The following is a 19,706-nucleotide window of genomic DNA, read 5'->3' as shown; positions in this document are numbered from 1 at the left end:
CAGGATAGAGCCTCAGTCGTAACTTTTGTTTTTTGTTTTTTTTTTCTGTAATATCAACTGAAAAAGTGAAAAAAGTGACAGAGTAGGGATCACTCTTAATCATGAACCTACAGAGAATCATCACCTGAATCTCCAGCTTCTTTTTGACTTCATAGAGCTTTTAAAGCTTTACTGCTAGAGACCAAAATCAGAGCTAAAACAGAGCGTATACTGGATTTACATTTATCAAGTGACCACAAACAAATTTCTAAATGAAAGCTGATGTTGTTGTCTGTTGACTCCTGGATGTGTTCGCCAACAACAAAAAGTGGCAACATGTCAATGGTTTGTTCACTTTTTATTGCACCCAAGAGGCAAAAAAATCAGCAACTAGTTGAATTTGTGCGTACTAAGTTGTCAGATACCAATTGAAAATGTGTTTTAAGGCTGATATTTTTTCTTAAACTAGACAAATAATAGTTTTATATATATAAATTTATAGTTTTCTGTTGCCGTCATTAGAGAGTCGAGGTCGATGGCAGCCATTGGCCGATATTCTTTCTGCTTCTCTCAACAGCTGGTGGTGGGTGCTGGTTGGATTATACATCTACTGTGTGTGTAATTGGGATTAACTCAGCCTCGGTGCATGATTCTGCACAATAATCCAGAGACAAAAACCATCATTCAGAAAAAAAGAAACTGCAATCCTCCCCTCTGACTGTGAGGCTTAGATAGCAAATGTAGTGTAGATGCACGCCGAGCATAATGCACGGAGGGATTTAATAGACAGCATGCACGCTTAATCTGACTTCATGAATGAATGAGCAGATGAATGGATGAAGGAAGGGGTTGGGGAGTGGATGGGAGGAGCCAGCAGGTTTACTCTCAGGTCATGTGTGTGCGATTATAATCACATCTGATGTTCCTGAGGTGCAAGACAAGGGAAAATAGTTTATTAGATTCACAACTTAACCTGCTCGTCAAACTGACGTTACATCCAATAAGAACTTCTCTTTATTATATGGAAGAGACTTATTTATGCAACATATTTAGATAATATAAACTTAGTTCACATTTGTTGTACATAACACACAACAAAAGAATAAAAACATGAAAGAAATAAATGTAGTTCAGGCTTTAAAGGCGCTGAAAATGTGGTCTGAAATCTTCTGGGAAACCTGCTTTTTGCCAAGAAGATCTACGTATGCGCTGCCGACTCACAGTTTCATGTCGTTTCAGGCTCATTAAGCCTTTGAGCAGAGCCTTGCTTCATATCCAGATAGGGATGATCAAATGCATGAGCCCTTGAGGTTTGCAGGACTAAACGTCACAGCTGGATAGAAGAGGCCAGTAAATGAGCAAGTCAAGGGGTCAGGTTTTGTTCAGACATTGTGTAATAGTCAGTAATAACATCAGGACAGAGAGGACTGAACACAGGAGACGTTTTTAGACGGCAGAGGTTACAACTAAAAAGCTGTAAAAATGACGATGGCTGCCGCAGCTATAGTTTGTTTTCATGGGAACTGTAGTTTTTTCTGTGCTCTCAAAGTAAAAGTTGTTAATTCCTTCTGATATGAAAATAGGAAATAAACGCCAGGATTACTCTTCATTTTTTTCAGAAAGAGACAAATAAAAGAAATGTCAGGGGCTTGTCCACTTTGGCTCTCTAAACCTCAGGAGTTATTCGATGTCCGTCGTGGTCTCAGGCCTCACCTTGCCAACTTTCTTGTGTTGGTGTTTTCCCTCCTCGTCTTTCAGCACCTGCTCATATTATATAAGACATGACATCTTGAATAGGGGAATGACAAACTTCTGCTTTCACACAGTCCTACACATGCATATTCGTTCTTTCTGATTTATCTTTAAAGTCTATGAACAGCTGAATGAATTCTGCGGTGAATCTGTCCTGAAATGCTGCCTGTTCTCAGCAACAGCTGGAGGAGCAGGGACACAAACAAGCTGAATTCAGGGAGGGGAAAAAAAAGACCCAGACGCACCAAACTTTAAGAGATTAAAGCTCTGATTTGTACTAACTGTACGGAGCGAACTGACACAGTCTGTACTGATGGTGCAGAATTTTAATCTCCTTGCAGCCGCACAGAAAAGCTTAATGCACGAAAAAAAGAGCTACCCTGTATGTGGGTTATGTTTTAAGATGGGGATGTCTTAGGTAGAGACTTCAGGGGCCTGTGTGTGTGTTTTTAATAATGGGTGATTGTCCCTCAGGGCCCAGTGTGTATTTTTACGTATTGTGAGTGTTTCCTGCAGAGACATCAAAAGTGAGCCGAGCGCTTCCCAGCAGCATTGTGGGATGACTTGGACTTCGCCTCCTGCAGATATGCTCTTTCCTTGGCTCTGACTCAAGTGTGTCTGGCTAATTATAGCAGCTCACCACCCAGGACGGCTTCAGACATCTGGTGTTATGTGCATTTGTTACTCCTCCGTTTTCTGACAAAGTTCACTACGAGTCAACACCTTGTTTTTGTTATTTAATCTGCGCTCTCTGTTGTTTTCTGCTCGTAAGGCAGCAGAAGGTCACACAGCTCACTCTCAACTTATTGCTGTCAGATGGAAGACTGTACAATAAGATGTCAACACAGAGGTCAGAGAAAATGTGTTCACTTTCAGCTGTTGTGTGGACCACTCTGAAAACATCAAAAATACCAAAGATTTCCTCCTGAAGCTCCTAAAATGTAAGAATTCACTCCCTTTTATTGGTTTATATCACTGAAAATATAATATTCTGAGTCAATATTATATTTTGGACAAAACAAGTAATTAGCTTTGGGCTCATTTTTCAGTATATTCTCACATTTTATAGATTAAACACTGGATTACAGTTTATTAATCAGACAAAACATGCAGTTTGAAGAATGTCAAATTATGTTCTTTTAAATTATGATGGATATTCCTCATTATCTCTCTGTTCTGTTCTTGATGAATTTGTTTATTTCTTTTGCAGTTCATACATTCCTAATGTGTCAGAAAAATTCCTGTTTATTCTGACCAACAGCCCAAAATGGAAAGATAATCTATAATTTATGATAATGTTAAACAGCAAAAATGACAAATACTTGCTGGCACCAGCTTCTAAAATGTGAGAATTTAATACTTTTTGCTGTTTTATATCGTTATATGAATTTTATTTTGTGATTCATTATTACATTTTTGGCAATTTGAAGACATTAGATTTGATGTCAGGGAAATTGTAGTGGGCAGTTTCCAGTTTTTATTGCTTAAACAATGGATTTATTGAAAGAAAGAATAATTATCAATGAATAACGTAACTAGAATGGCACTCAGGAGGGGGCAAAGTTCTGCCAAGGCCAACATGGCGAAAAATGCCCGATCTCACAATGGTAAGGATCGTGGATCTTCCCCTTTGACTGAATCCACACCAATATTTAATGGATACTTCCCTGGCCCATGCCCCATCCCTCCACCAAGTTTGGTGCAAATTAGCTCAGTACTTTTTGTGTAATCCTGCAGACAAATGAACACACAGGTGGAAACAAGCTCCTCCTTAGTTGAGGTAATTAGTTTCAGGGCGATTCGTGAAGGTAGAAAACTGCTTTTAAGTGAGAAAACTAGTTTCCTGGATCATGAAAAAGTCCTGAGTACCTCTTGCATTTACATTTACAACAATTATCTGATGCTTGCAGGAGATCTGGAGCAAATTACAAAGAGTCAAACTGCAGAATAAGCTTAAATTTCCAGATCCAAAGCAGCAGTGTGTGCAAACAACCGCGAGGTGAGAGTTCGGTCAGAGCCTACTGAGACAAAGATAAATGTGGATAAACAAAAGCTCCAAGCCAAAAGATTAAGAAAAAAAAATAAGCAGAAATAATTAGTCATTCCCACAACAGCAGAGTTTTGTTGCCACTGTCCAAATGATCCTGATCTGGGAGCAGAGGAAGGGGAGAGTTTGTTGGGTGACGAAGGCAGATTCAGTTTAGCTCGGACTAGCAGAGGATCCTCTGGGATTTGGGCTACAGATAATAGACTTAAGCACAGATCCCTGCAGCCTGGTCCCTCTTTTCTCAATGAGAACTCTAATCACCGAGCCCGCCGGTGTGGAAACTTGCCAGAGGATCATGGTCTCTCTCTCTCTCTCTATGTGTGTGTGTGAGTGCGCTGGACTGTGATGGTCAGGTCGCATCGATCGACTGCAGTTAGCTGATTAGTCTGCGGTGGAAAATTCCACCAGTGTTTCTACAGAACAGTTTGAAATCCAAGCTGTACGCTCACAAGCATGGGGTCACCCATTCAACATCGTATGCACCACTGAAAACTTATATTACATTTACCTTATTATGGTGATTCAATGTTCCCAATTAGAACTAAACTCTGATTTTATTGCATTATATCACATAACATTTAAAACCTTTCAGAACTGGAAAATAGTTTAGGAATGACTGAAATAATTCAGGTTGTCATGGTGAAGTTTAGAGGTTGATTTCCAGTGAAGTATCCCACAGTGTCCGGTGATCCCTCTGGGTTAATTAAAAATGTTGTGGTTCATGCGTAGGTGTTGGCGGGAGGGAGGCTGCAAAATGTCAGCTTCCTGACAGCGTGTTACCATGGATACGAGCCACTCACCTGGCCTCGCCTCACGCTGCTTTTTGGCCTTTGGTTGCAAAGTCAAGAATAACCCGGCGCTTCAGCTTAACAGGACTGACTCGTTGACAAAAACAGAAGGATGAGGGCGAGTTCGCAGTCAGCTGCTGTTCAACATCATCAGTCAGAGGTGTTGTTTGAGTTTACAGGACGACTGAAGTGACTCTATAACGTGAGCCAATAACAAAACTTTATAGATTGCAGTGGAAGAAATTGTGAAATTAAATTCCTCAGGGTGAAAATGTGGACATGAACTTTAGCCCTCCAACCACAGAGAACACGATCCAACACAGAATCACACCTCCTAAAGAAACAACGTTTTCAGTCTTTGTGTATCCTATGCTAAGGGAGATAAGGTAGGAAGCATTGGAGCTCCTTTCCTTGCCAGCTCCTATCGTGGCTGTTTAGATACATCAGGGAACCGGGAACCTTCCTAACGCGAAAAAGACTATTTGACCTCAGCCGAGAACAAATTTCCCTACAGGGACATTTAGATATATCTTATCTGGTACCACTTCTGGGGGCGGCAGGTGTGGTGCAGTGAACTGTTAGCAAGGTTTGCCCAGCGCTTTTCTGTGCAGAGTTTGCATGTTCAGTCCAGGTGCTCCAGTTTGTTTGTTAAATTACCTGCAGGTGTGAATGTCAGTGTGAGTGGTTGTTTGTCTCCATACGTCGGCCCTGTCATAGACTGGCGATCTGTCCAGGCTGTACCTCGCCTCTCGGATCTTCGATCTCCAGGCCCCCAGACTCGCACTGACTGGATCTGAAGACTTAAGATTGGAAACTTTAATTTTATCTGACGACTACGAACATAGTCCAACTTTGTCCAGTTGGTCATCAAACCCAAATCCAGTCTGACATGTTGAGTTTTTATCTGAATTCTGTACTGGAACCAAATCAGATCAAAAACCAAACCATCCTGCAGGTTACTATCAGAGCATTGAGGTCCTAAGAGAGGTGAAAGAGAAAGAGGTCTGGCCTAAAGCAGACCTTTTGCATAACTTGTATGTATAGATATTTACAGAGTCCAGCATTGTATTATCTTTATCACAACATCTGGTTTTTGTAATGCAGCAGAATATCCTTTTTTCCACTGAACTGAAACTAGTTCCAACTGGAAATGTTCCATCTATTTCAAGAGGACATGCAAATGATTTTTTGCTGTGCCTTTTATGCAAAGCCAGCGGGGGTCTTCAGCGGCTCATTTACAGTAAGAACATGACTCACAAAGTACCAGTAAATCAGGACATTTTTATAGGGAGCGAGGGAAAAACTAAGTAAGATAATCTGATAAAGTCATTGATGCGTTCAGACGTGGAGCACTGTGGAGAGTTGGTGGAAACAAACAACCTCCCTCCCCACAAACTGTCCCTAAAACATGTGTAAAAGGATTAAATCCATCAGAGGAAAAAATATCCCTGTTGCCATTAGCCTCTGTTAATTGATTTTCCTGCAGGAGTCCCTGTGCAGATCAAAAAAAAAAAAAAAAAAGTCCCTGCGTGGGCACCATTAAACCGCAGATAGCTTGACTCCCGGCAGGAGACTCAGTGACACTGTGGCCGTGGTTTGAACAACACCCACAAGTAAGCCAAGAAACAGACGACCAATTATGAGCGGCAGCAGCAGATCAGCATGTTCTGTCCTAGGACCTCCTCCCTCTAACCTGGCCTGCTGTCAAGCTGCTCGTGCTCAGCCCCCCTGCCTCTGTCTGCCTCCTCAGATCTGCATCACAATTACTGCCTGTCTGATGGAGTGATAATCACTGCAGCAATCAAATCAGGCTTCAGATCCACTCCTGTGTTTCTCAACGGTATCAGGCTGCTGCTGCTGCTGCTGCTTTTATGAGGGGCATGAGAGCTGAACAGAGGAGGTTCAAGAGTAAACCACAAATGATTCAAGGGCTTTCATTATCCTCCCCATACAGCAAGTTAAAACCACCAGACAGGATGGACTTAAAAGACACAGTGCTGATGTTTTTCTGCAGTTGCTCCTCAGGCTAATGGAGGGCAGGATGCATTGTTCCTCCAAGCTTCAACAAAATCAAACAGGCTGTGTAGCCATGTTGTACATTTAGTCAGTCCACACACCATTTGTCGTTTGAGAAAGTTTACAATATCAATGTTCACTAACAGCTTCTTAAAGAGTAGTTGGTGCAGCAGTTAGCAGCTGGTTAACTTAGCTTAGCACAAAGAGTGGAGCTAGCCTGGCTCTGTCCAAAGGTAACAAACTCTGCCTACCAACACCTTTAAAGGTCACTGATGAACACAGTCTGTCAGGTTTGTTTAGTCAGTGCAGAAACGAAATTGAAAAAACACACTCTGTGGTTTTATAAGGAAGTTATGTGATGGATTATTCTTTGGCCAGGTGCAGCGACTTCCTGGAGTTTCAGCTGGTTGTCTGGTAATCTCAAGGCAACAATAGGACTTAAAGTACAACAAGTGTATTCCATTAAATGTTAAGCTCTTCCTGTAAGGGTGCGAGGCTGCCATGTATTTCCTGAAGCAACAGAAACAAGACTAAGAATTGACAGCTGTACTAGCAGCTCTGTGAGGCTGCACCACTGGTCTGGTTTTATAAGAAAAGAAGTGGTTTCTACACCTTGTTGTCCAACCACAATGGAAATTAAAAGTGTTTATAGCTGATTTAAATGGCAACACTCAAACTTGGACTGAAAAGCCAGTGGTTACAGAGAGAGGGGGAGATGTGATATTGACTAAAAAGAGGTAATTATGCTACCTCTGTGCAACATAAAGTTACCTAAAGAGTCATGTCCCTCAGTTTCACTAAAGAAAGGTGTGGGGAGAGGGGGTTTCTGAATTTATCCAACAGTCTGATGAGCAGCTCTGACTGAGCATATTGACCCCTTTAGGCAGGTGGTGCTGGTGCTGTGGGTTTAGCATGTTAGCATGTGCAGCTGAGTCTGATAGGAGTGCTGTTAGTTCTGCAGGTATTCACTCATAAATGGAAACTGAACTTTGATCTGATGAAGAGTTAAAGCATCATTAATAAAGTCATTTTGGATTCATCCTCCTCATTTAATAGATGCCAATGCCATCCTCAGAGCCATGCTGCTATCATGGATAAAAACCGTGAGTAAAGTTTCACGTGGAGCGGATCTGGTGTTGAGAGGAGAAAAAGCTCTTCTCCAGCATCTATCTGAGTGTTTTTCCATCAGTTGAGCCTGTGAGTGAGAGCACAAGATGGATCAGATTAAGTGTGTCAACTGCATGTGAATAAAAGCCCCTCTGTGACCTGAGGATATTTCCACATGCTCAGACGTATCAGTCACTCGTCTGTCAGTTATCACCCCATGTTCCCTGCATGTGACGAAAACTGGTAATTGTCATTCGTCCCACAGACTGAAATGTTCTGCTCGCAAAGTGGAAAAAAACTGTAAATACTTGTCGTGACTCTGGTATTTTTATAGCCTGTATTTCACAGGGAGACCGGGATTGCAATAAAATGTGACAAAAACAAAACAATAATCACCTCCCTGTTAGAGGAAGAAACCAGGTTGAACCATTGCGAAATATGTTTGAGTAGGCCACAATATAACTTCTGTTGCTGATCATAAAAAGCCTCTTATCACTCATGCTATCGCTTTACCTTGTGAAATTCCTTCTGTACGCAACATGTTCCCATTTCCTCAGATCAAGAACAAAACATTTTGATCTACTTGTACTGTAAACACTCATGAGTAACATTTTTCCATCACCGTAGGTTGTGAAATCCAGACACAGCGTGCAGGCGTCCTGCTGAGTAATGCTGCACAGAAACTCATGTGCAGGACACGTTCCTCCTAAGATAAAGAGTTACTTAAGCTTCCTGACTCCAGCAAAAGGACACTGCTTGCGTGGTTTTCACTCATGATGTAGATTTCCCAGAATTAATTGGCAGATATGACGCTGGGAGGTGAGCCCAGGTGAGAGTGTCTGCAGAGTCATGAAGCCGGGACACTGTGTCAGGTGATAAGGCTATTAGAGAAGGATCTACCCTCCTAAAATAACCTGGATTTAAACCTTCCATGGTTCCATTGAGAAAAAAGAGACAGGAAAAGCTGGTTTGGTTGTGGAAGAGGGCTCTGATGGGGTGGAGAGGTGGAGATTGGTGCACAGGAGGAAGAAGAGGAGGAGGAGGGAGACAGAGGGAGAAAAAGCTGAGAAGCTGACTCAGAGTCACAGAGAGGGAACATCCTGCATCGAGTCCTGCACAGCGTTAAGAGGCTGAGTCAGTCTGCAGTGCGGTGGGAAAATCATGTACTGGAAAACTTCTTAGCGTATGATCCATCTCCTGAATTACAACCGCGTACGCAGATGCACTCGATGCACTCTGTTCCATCTGTGCTGTTCTTCTTAGTGTTGATTGTCATTCAAGGTTGTTGTTTTGTAAAGACTCAGACAGAAAACAGAAACTGGAGAATGTTCTGACTAAAACTGTGTTGGAAATTTTTTGGTAGATCCATACTGTGCATACAAATAAATATTTTAAGTTATAGCGGAGTTCCTAGAGTTTCCTCAAGACATTTTGTGCCTTGGGGGTTTGAATTTTCACCGACTTAAAGCTGCATTAATAGATTTTTTGGCCACTTGGGAGCAATACAACAAACTGACACTGATATATTATCATCTTATAAAATTAATATGGTGAATGTATTAGCAAACAGTGGCTTAATTACTTGTTAAGCAGATACAAACCAATGTTAATATTCATTTGCAGTTGTGTTTTTGGCCACCGGCTGAATGTAAGTTGAAGTTAAGGACAGGCAGCACACAGTGGGGATTTCAAGCTTTTTTGCCTTAGAACTGCTGCTTGAAAATATAAAAGTATTGATTATTTTTGCTGGTGATAGTTTTCCACCAAAGGTTGCACTGTTTCGCCAAAGTTTATCTGGTTTCTTGGACTCCACATCCGACTCTGAAAAAATAGTTTGTTTATTTTATCTGAAAACTACCACTGTAACTGGCAGGCAGTGTTGTTTTCCCAGTGTCATTTTCTGCCCATGTTGCCAAAAGCTGATTCTCAAATCTCCTTTTTGGTTTTTGAAACAGTTGTTGACAAAACAGTCTCACCACAAGGTCCATTGAACAGCAGTTCTGGAGCTTTCAGTCGATGCAGTTTAAGTTACACACTCGATGCTTTAACAGCACTTAGAGTCTAGACAATCCTCATTTTCCATGACATCCTCTTCTATAAGATCAAAAGTTGTCAACAGCCAAACTTTATTAAAGAACTGAAACCGGAGGATTTAACGGAAACTCTTGAGTGATCGTAACAATAAGCAATGATGCCAGAGAAAGCTACAACTGATGGCAGAGAGGATCAAAATGCCATCATGGCTCCACACTGCTTTTCCCTCAACCACGAGGAATGAAGAATTTCACCTCATTTTGGTGAGCAGGGATCAGGTGAAAAGGATTATGTGCTCATTAAGCTCCAGAGTCTGAATCAAACCTCAATTATCCTCAAACCACAGCCTTTACAAAGCCTCTCAAATCACTGTGTAGTTTTGCAAGAGTGGCTGGGAGCTACTGTACGGGGGGAACCAGCTGGAGCCTCAGCTGCATCTCAGCTCTCCTTGTGTTTTCGGTCATTCATGTCACATCCAAATCAAACTGAACTGTGGGGTCCACATGAAAGTGCCCCATCACGCAGACTTAGACAGAAGGGGCCCTGCCAGTTAAAATTAGATTTAGTCAAGTTAAAACGAAGATGGAGGTTGCAGATCATTAGATTAATAAGCACAACATCAATATATTTATATTGTTTAAAAGAAAACCCAAACAAATACATCTTTTAGTGACATATGGACACAAATTTTATCTATGTTTGAGTCATTTATCAAGCAAAAATGCCAACAGTCGCAGGTTCCATCTTTTCACATGTCAGGATATCCTGCTTTTTGCTGTTTTATACCATAATAAATTGAATATCTGGGGGGTTTTAGACCAGAAAAGCAATCTGAAAATGTCACCTTAGGAACTCAGGAACTCATGATTAGCATTCTTCACGATTTACAGACCGATTCATAATGAAAATAATTGTCAGAGCTCTGTGAATCATTAACTACAGCAGTCTCTCACACATGGTGGCATCTCCTGCAGCTCAGTGATGGTGGTCAGCTGACAGGAGGCTATAACACACTTACGCATGCACATATTCACATAGAGGCATTATTCACATACCGACCACAGTATGTTCTAATGCCGCTTACATAACTCTCACTAAAGTCTCTAGTTTTTAACAGAAACAAACGCCTACAGCGTCTCTGTTATACACATGCACATATATTGTGTAGTCAAACAAATGGAGGATATAAACACACACAGCTAAAGTGAAAATATATTAGGTGACCTCAAAGTGATTCTGAGAAAAGGCTTAATGTGGAGCTGTTATATGTAACTCTCAGCTGGTGGTGATCCACAGAGTGTCACCTTTAAACCATTCAGCGAGCAGGTGACGACATTTGGAGCAGCAAAGACTGAACTGTCTGCTCGCCAAAAGGCCTTTAGGTAGATTACAGCTCTTGCTTTGTGATCAGGCCAATCCTCTGATGACACAAGTTTGATTCAGTTGTCCAACCTCCCCAGTCATTCAGCTTGACTAAGATTCAAAAGATCTCAGTCGCTTTGAGCGTCTCATCTAGTTGTTTTATTCCAAATTTGATAGAAGTCAGGACTTTAGAAACACCATGTAAAATTCTACATCTCATGATCTTTATCAGCAGATAGAGTTTGCTCAGTTGTCAGTAGTCATCATTGCATTTTGTGTAACATGAAATATTATACTATATCTCATAACCTTGGGAAATAAAACCTAAACCACCTGCAGGTTAGATACAAGTAAAGGTAAGCAAGAGGATATATTCTGACTGGAAAAACAGACCCAATTCGAGGTCCACTTACCAGCTTTCTCCAGCGTTTTCATACTGCAGAGATGCAGCTAAAAAGTTGGATTTGGAATTATTCTGTCAAGCTACTATTTGCAAGGTCTATAATGAACTTTTGACAACCTTTAAGCCAACATAATGACAAAAAGTCCTAAAAGTGGATAAATGCCTACACCGACTTTGCCCCCCATTTTCGACAGCTCCATCTCCATGACAACTGAGTGAACTCTAGCTGCTGATGAAGACTGAGATTTGGTTGAAACTTCGGAAAAAGCCAGTAAGTGGACCTTGGGTGAAAATAATTTGGTTAAACCACTATTTTGGCAACTAGATGGAACGAGCTGTGAACACAGCTAACGTCACAATGTTAAGCTGTTATGGTGGATTTTTCAGTACAATACCTTTCACACTACATGTAGTCATTTGATCAAAGAGAAGATATTGAGTGTGAAAATACCAAAATTAGCTATTAACTTCCCCTTTTGTAACTCTCAGTTCTGCATTGTAACCCCCACCCATGCCCTTGATCTAGGTTTCTGAAACCTCCCAAATTCCCCCCAAAATTACAGAGGACATGACCCCACTGCTCTCAGTAGTTGCCACACTCCTATCTTTTTACACAGTCATATCTGATATGAAAGTAAAAGTTGTTTTTTTTTTGGGAAAAGGCATTTTAGTCACTGAGCTATTTTAAGATCCCAGCCTAGAGAATGAAATGTGATTATCTGATTGTTCAGGCCTGGTAAATCATTTTGAGCTTTGCCTGATCTGAACTGTTTGTATTGATATTGGACATGTTCATGCAGCAAAACAGGCTCTGCCAGAATTAATCCCGAGACATGGTTGAAATATGATTATTCAAAGAGATCAAATTATGGGTAATCAAATTATGGTACAGTATATTGTTTGGTAGAAACTTTGGAGGCAGTGGATAAAAATAATAATAATAATAATTTAGCGTTTTCTTATATTTATAGCTTCAACAGAGCAGTGATGCTGGTATCTCTTTATATGGACTCTTGTTTTCATACAATTTCCTGTAAGACTCTCAGTCCCCTAGTTACGCAGAAAACAGAGGAACAGTTAAAACAGCTCGTGTTTTTGTGCAAACACAGATTCAGATTGTTAGTTCTGGTTCTTCATCTGTGTGCCAACTATGTCAGCTGGGCAAGTGGTCAGCATCACTACAGGCAAACAAAGCTGAAATTCATCCTGGACGTCTGCTGATGATGCAGGCCACAACAGACGGCCAAAGAGAAGTCTGCTCGTCTATGGTTTGTATTGTTGTACGGCAATGCAGTCTGAGTCATCCACCACGAGCGTCCTCCTCGTGGACGCTCCAGAGCTGCCAACACCCACCAGCAACGGCTGTCCACTGGGTTATAAAAGCCCTCCTACATGAAAATGTTCTGTGGTGGTGGCTACAAAACAATTTTCAAATTAATAATTGTTAATAATTGTTCATGGGAATCGTTTCATTCAAAAATGCTTTAAACAGTGTCCATTCAGAAAAACTGTTGCTATAACCTGTAGCAAAATATTTGAAAAACATGTAATAACAAATGCAATATTTTGTAAACAAATGTCTTACAACAGGTCCTCACTACTATGGTAACCTTTCATTCCAGGAATCACCATGGGGAAATTAGTAGTTTTTCAATGTTTTGACCATAATTTAAGGAATTATTGTTCTGTATCGTATTTTTTACTTTCATACCAGGTGACTTTCCATTAGCTGCAATTGTAAAATTTCCATCATGAGGAAGGAAGTCAGGCATTAGTTTCTTTCCTAATAAACACTTCAGCACCACTTTCTGATAAGGCACCATTTACAAAGAGTTAATAAGCTGTAGTCAGTGGCTTTAGTAATGGTTTGTATGTTAGCAAAAAGTGCTACTAATTTCCTGAAATTTCATTCATCTTATGTTGATTGTTCTGTATTCCCCTGCCTTTTTCTTTATTTGTCTAATTTTATATATTGTACTTTGTACACTTTATCCCCTTGTATTTTGCCCTGTCTCTTTTACACCCTCAATTTCTTCTCTCTTCTAAACTAATGTGAAGCAAATTCTGTCTTGAAAAGTGCTATAATGGCGGCTTGTTTGGCACTTTATTCATTTTTACTCACGTTAAACCAGTTGCTTTAACATACCCGAACTGTAATTTCATTTTTATGCCATTGTCCATCCATTTATAGAAAGACTTTGAACCAAAAATCACATTTTTAAGAGAGGATTCAATTTTAAAATCCGGCAGCCATCTTTGATGTATTACTGCCCCCTGCTGTGCGAACCCGTACATATATTGTACTACGTCACATCCGGACAGTTATTTTCAGTTGGAGACAGCGGGTGAACACGGAGGTACGTGAAAATAATCTGCCTCCATCCAACATAAATTATAAAATGTACAAACTTTCTGACTTTCTGAAATGTTTTAGAAGCAAAACCTTGCAACAAAATGGCGGTCTTGGTCAGGATATGTCGTTTGAAACGGTTAAAGTCGGTAAAACGTGGGCTCTCTACTTGTCCCGGCTGTGTGACAAACATGGTGGGTTTCTAACAGCCGTTATTTCTTATTTTCTGTGTTGTCTACAGGCTGGAGACATGTGTGCCACCAGCATAAAAACAGAAAGGTATGGATAATATTTTACAACTTTGCCAGCAGGAGATAATCTCTCTCTGCTCGTGTGAATGGGCTGGACAGGGTTCTGAAAAGTTCCTGCATGTTATTGACACAGGAAACGACTTGCACCTTATAAACCTCAGAGAAAATTTTATGTATGTTATTGTTAACTGTGCAGACCTTTCCAGCGAGGCCGAGCCTACCGTGGTTCTGTCCTTTCCTGTAGTGTCTGCTAGAGAGATGTGAGGCTGTTTGAGGCCCTGCTGTGACTATCCATGGCAGGGTTATAGGTAAACCTCACACAAACTGTTGTAAAAAAAAATAATAATATAGCAGACATTCTTTTGATATTGATATGTGCTGCTATCTGTTTAAGCAGAATGATCACTTCCTGCTGTTAATATAGACTCTATAATTGTGTAACATGTTTAATATAGTTGAAGTCTCATAATGCACAAAGTGACCTAGTTAAAAAATATCAGTACTAACCAAAGTAAAATGCTGTTTTCCAGGACTACTAAGATGAAGCCAGGGTCCTGCTCTACTCAGACCTCCTGACTGACATCTGGCTCTCATGTAGGAGTTAGGACAAAACGCTGAAAATCCAGGTTTGTATTTTGTAAATATGGGATTATATGAAGAAAACTGCTTGTCATTTTTTGTTGTTCCTAGTTCCTCTGCATTGCCATGTCCCTCCCTCATTTTAATCTCACAGTGTTACTTGTTGGTACATTGTTGGTTTTATTATAGTCCAGGAAAATATGAATTGCAGTGAAATTAGATATTGTTTTAGGATGTAATGCAGTTTATTCCTGCATTTCAGTGTAAAATCATCCACAGACTTCATAAAATCCAAAGCTCTGACCAGATCTCTGGAACTAAGTTTCTTTCTTGGAAAAATGAACATTTTCCACTTGTTATTTTTGCAGTTCGCAGTTTTAGGCACCAGAACAACTCTTCTTATTGACCTCTACATAAGCTCTTGATTCATTTTGGGATGCTTTCCGTCCCCTGTCTGTGCTCACACGTCACTGATGACGCTGCTCAGAAACCCATCTATAGGGGAATGGGGGAAAAATAGTGTCAGTGAACTATTTTTTATTAATACTTTCTTTGAAACTGTCAACGTAATAAACAAGTTTACAGTTTAATGTAGTGCTGAATTTTGATACTAGCTCACCAGTGCTAAGTTTTGCTTTATATTTTGTTGTTTAAGCATTTTATATGCCTTGTGGTGGGCATTTGTGACTGATACAGAAACCATAATTAGTTGAAGGCCTTGTGCAGTACCCTCTGTATATTTGTGCAGACCTTTCCAGCGAGGCCGAGCCTACCGTGGTTCTGTCCTTTCCTGTAGTGTCTGCTAGAGAGATGTGAGGCTGTTTGAGGCCCTGCTGTGACTATCCATGGCAGGGTTATAGGTAAACCTCACACAAACTGTCCAGTGTTTAAAGTATTCAGTGATTATTTAAGGTGAAATATGTTATCACTAAACAAGAACTGTCACCTCAAGAATGTTCTGTGTTTGAACCTGACGACCAGCTGGGGTCTTCTTCTAAATTACCCATAGGTGTGAATGGATGTCCGTCTCTGTGAGTCAGTGCTGTGATTGACTCGTGACCTGTGTACCCTGTCTTGTCAGCTGGGACAGACACCAGTCTTTCCTTGACCCTGGATGCCTCCCAGACTCCTGCTGCACCTGTGAAGGCAGGAAGGCGACGACGTGGGAGTCAGCTGAAACTTTCACAGAGGGATTACAGGTCTGAAACTAGACTTAACAAGAGTGTGATGAATGTTTTTCTACCTGGAAGTATGTTTAAATTTACTGTTTTTGGTAAAGCCACAATTACTGTATTAACAAACATCAACTAACAACAACTGACATTCTCCTGCTTTTTGAGCAGGAAGTAAAGCACAGAGGAAGAAATACACTGAATCATCCAGGCCCAAATCAAACCAGGAGGCTGCTGCTCTTCATCTTTGAGAGGTCTCTCACTAAAACTCAACATTGACATGATTTCACAGATTGTATGATGATTGCACCGCTGTGTCTCAGTAATTTGGCTGCCGATGCTGAAAGCTGCAGCTTTTGGAGCAAAGTGGCTCAGTCAGTTTTTCAGACAAGAAACAAACAAGAAACCTTTACTGACCCCTACTGGTAAATAGGAGGAACTGCAACAACATCTGCACTGATTTCTCATTGTACCAGTCCTTGAATTACTGATGGAAATTCATGGAAACAGTAAAATCCCATTTGCACAAAATGAGGGAATATACCAGATAAAAGCAGAGATACAGTAGAAACATTGGTAACATGCAACATACTGTTGCTTTGTCATTTAATTTTTCTCATTTGAGAACAAGTCACACCTTATTGAAAAACAAAATAACTGGTAGTAACCATGTTTTTTTCCAGGCTTTTAAAAGAATAGAGACATAGGTTCACTAATCGGAGTTAGTATTGTGGTATTATATTAGTGTTTGTACTTAAAAAAGGAAATGAAACACTTGAAATAAACTTTTATCTGAAAACATTTGCTGCTGTTGGAACTTGTTTGCACAGTAATGTTACTACAGGATTTTTAGAAAATAAATTGTGACAACAGCCAGTTTCACATTTATCATATTACACTGGACATCATGTTTTTGTGGAACAGGTTTTATCTGGACTTTGGCCAACGGGCAAAGGACAGGTGTTGCTAGTTGTCATAGATGTGCAGTAATCTCTGTAAAATAAAGCTGTTCTTTGTTACATGGCCTGACAATGAAAAATATGTTTGACGGAAGTTGTGTATGCACATTAAAATCTGACAATGACGTTAATCCTGGCGCAGAAAGAGAGACGTCTGAGGACACGTGGTTTTAAATGCTGATTTATTAACGTGTTGTTATGCGGCAGCTAAACTTGTTTAATACTGGTGAAGCTCCATGTGAGGGCGACGTTGTACCACATGTAAATAGGCCAGGATCTCCTCACTGAACTGAGAAGAAACAAAGTACATTAAGGACGAGTCGTTTCTATTTTTTTCTGGGGGCTGTGTCTTATCACTGTCACTGTGGTTTACTACATGTTTGATTCATTCTTCATTAATCTAATGCCGATTAACTTAAAATAGGATTTCAGGGTGTGTTCACTGTGATATAAAAGGCATCTACCTAAACACCTAAGACCGTAAACAATATGGTGGTGGATTAAAGGGGAAATTCATGTAGTTTATCAGCGACCAATCAAACAACCTGTAACTGGGTCACTCACTGCAAAGTACAGCCTCAGCAATAAACACACACCTAATAGTTTAAACAGGCGATGCCACCTCTTAATTAGGAATATATGAGCAATTTAAGGCCGCACTTTGCATTGAAGTTATTTAATTTTACCTGTTATCGTTTCCACGAGCGACAATATGGATCCTCGCTGAAAAAAATATCGAGAAAGAATTTTATTTCAATTTATTGCGGAGTGAACCGTAAATCTGAAGCGGACATGACGTTATTACTTTCGGTTTCATCGACGCTGCATGGAGGTGCAGTCAAGTAAACAAGTGAACTAAAAAGTAAGTAATCAGCTTCACTGAAACCTACAGTGGGTAGATCCAGTCTGTGTTTGTTGCTCTATTCTTCGCTTGTAATGAAAATATTGATGAGTCAACTAATAAGTCGACGCACAAATTCGCTCGGTATTACGTCTTAAAAGTTTGGGGCTTATTTTCGACCAGAAAACCAGTTTCTGCTTGTTAATCTCTGCTATTTTAAACGATGCACTTACTGTTTTCATGGAAAAAATCGAAATGAATTTAGACGTTTAACTTCATCCAGCTACCAGAGCTTTCCTAAAACATTAGTTTCACTTTCTATGAAACGTCCTGTACTTCATTTTCTCTGTCGCCCAAAAAGACGAGAAATCCCACATTATATATGCAAAATGAACACTATTTAATGTACATTATGTGTGTTTACATTCACCGTTAGTGTTTCCAGATGGAGAATAAGGGGAGGACGGCTGAGGTTTTGGAAATGCCAGATGTTTCACCAGCTGACAGGACAGCTGATACACTGCAGGTTTACTTTACTTCCTCACAGCCAAGGTGAGGAGGAGGAGGTGGAGGAGGTGCTGTACACCTGTTACCAGCTGGGACAGGCTTCATCATATGTGAAGTCAGAGGGGTGAGTAACGAAGCAGAGTATCCTCATAATAAAACATGATGTTAGGTCTTGGTGAAGACATTAGATGTGTTTTAACAGTCTTTAATACAATAATTTAAGTTAATTCAGATTATTTACTGTAAATTTTCAGTTTGAACACTTGATTAATTTCTCATTTTAAGGCTTGTCTGTGGCCTTTTATCGCCCTCTGCTGACGAACAGTATGAAATCCAACAACATTAGTATGAGTGTGCCCTACATTACTGCTGTTGAATGGTGTGTGCTGTAGGTATTTCCTTTGGCTCATTTCAGTAGGAATGCAGTACCACTGAACTATTTTGTGATTAGATGGATTTCTGTTTAGCTGACAGGTGGAAAATACACATTTAGTATATGCATTTGTATGTGTGTGAGGGAGGGTGTTCATTACTGACTCTGACTGACTTGCTGACTTGCTACTGAATTGTTCCACACTCAACTTTTTGACCATTTTGAAAGCTCCATGCTGCTACTTAAAGCATTGCATTTAACTTATAGTTAATTTAGAGACAGACCTAGTTGCTCCGGTATACTGTGATTTGCTTGGCACTAATGGGCATTATTTGAAATTGTTTGGCAGTGAGGGTTTGAATGTAATGGATGTTCATGTATATGTAAAAGTTCTGCACCTAAAAGTAAATCATGTGTAAATCATGTGTTTCCACAGCTCAAGTCTCCATGTGCTGCAGGTGAATCATCAACAGTATCATTCAACAGTGAAGCAACTGACTGTCCAGAGGTACTTGAACATTCCTAACATATTTATCTGTCATATGTCAGATTAATCATTTACTTATAAAGAGTTGTTTGTCTTCTTTGAGTGTCATATCCGTCTCTCTGCTTTTCTCAGATGGATTTCCCGGTGGAGGCCACAGGTGCATTTGAGTTTTTTTCAAGATGAGACAGAGGTGCGAAAAATCCTCAAGTCCCATGGCTTTGAGATGACAGATCTGACCGAACAATCAGGTGCGTGTCAAGGGTTATTTTCTGAAGCTCAAAGCTGCAAAGGCCCGTTTGGAGAAACTTCTTCAGTCGGAATCCCAGAACAAAATGTCGCCACATTTGTCCTCACCGGTCCCAACGGTTTCCTCTGGAGCCATTCCCAAATACTACACTAATAAAAGCACAGAGCCACATGGTGACAGAGGCAGGTCAGGATCCAGAGATAAGCCCCAGCGTGCTTCTCTGTCCTCACCAGACACCTCTGCATCTTGGTTATCAAAGTCTTCCTACAATCGTCCAACCTCTCTAGAGTACAGAGCTTCTTCTCCTCCAAGAGCGGACCAGCGTGGTTCACTCAGACAATGGAAGCGAGTCCTTTCTCGTCGATGCAGATGTGTTTAGGTATGCAGAGCGGCTCAGGAAAGCAGACATTGACAAGATTTTGAAGAGCCATAATGCTAAGATAGTAGCGCGT

General features: G+C 40.5%; 1 long non-coding RNA gene and 2 other non-coding genes across 4 annotated transcripts; all 3 read left to right on the top strand.

The window, feature by feature from the left end:
• Positions 1–13,769: 13,769 nt before the first annotated feature.
• On the top strand, positions 13,770–15,896 carry LOC108899522 (uncharacterized). 2 transcript variants are annotated; one of them, XR_007810700.1, is made up of 4 exons: positions 13,770–13,845; positions 14,080–14,117; positions 14,620–14,715; positions 15,750–15,896. It is a non-coding gene; the product is annotated as an uncharacterized LOC108899522 (long non-coding RNA). The 2 variants fall into 2 exon arrangements; XR_007810699.1 differs by having other exon boundaries at positions 15,678–15,827.
• On the top strand, positions 14,280–14,414 carry LOC127142319 (small nucleolar RNA SNORA9). The gene has a single exon (XR_007812905.1). It is a non-coding gene; the product is annotated as a small nucleolar RNA SNORA9 (small nucleolar RNA).
• On the top strand, positions 15,411–15,545 carry LOC127142318 (small nucleolar RNA SNORA9). The gene has a single exon (XR_007812904.1). It is a non-coding gene; the product is annotated as a small nucleolar RNA SNORA9 (small nucleolar RNA).
• Positions 15,897–19,706: the final 3,810 nt, after the last annotated feature.

The sequence above is a fragment of the Lates calcarifer genome, linkage group LG3, assembly GCF_001640805.2.
Source record: "Lates calcarifer isolate ASB-BC8 linkage group LG3, TLL_Latcal_v3, whole genome shotgun sequence".
NCBI classification, from domain to species: domain Eukaryota; kingdom Metazoa; phylum Chordata; class Actinopteri; family Centropomidae; genus Lates; species Lates calcarifer.
Note: the sequence above shows the minus strand (reverse complement) of the source record. Positions and strands in the feature narration are given on the sequence as shown.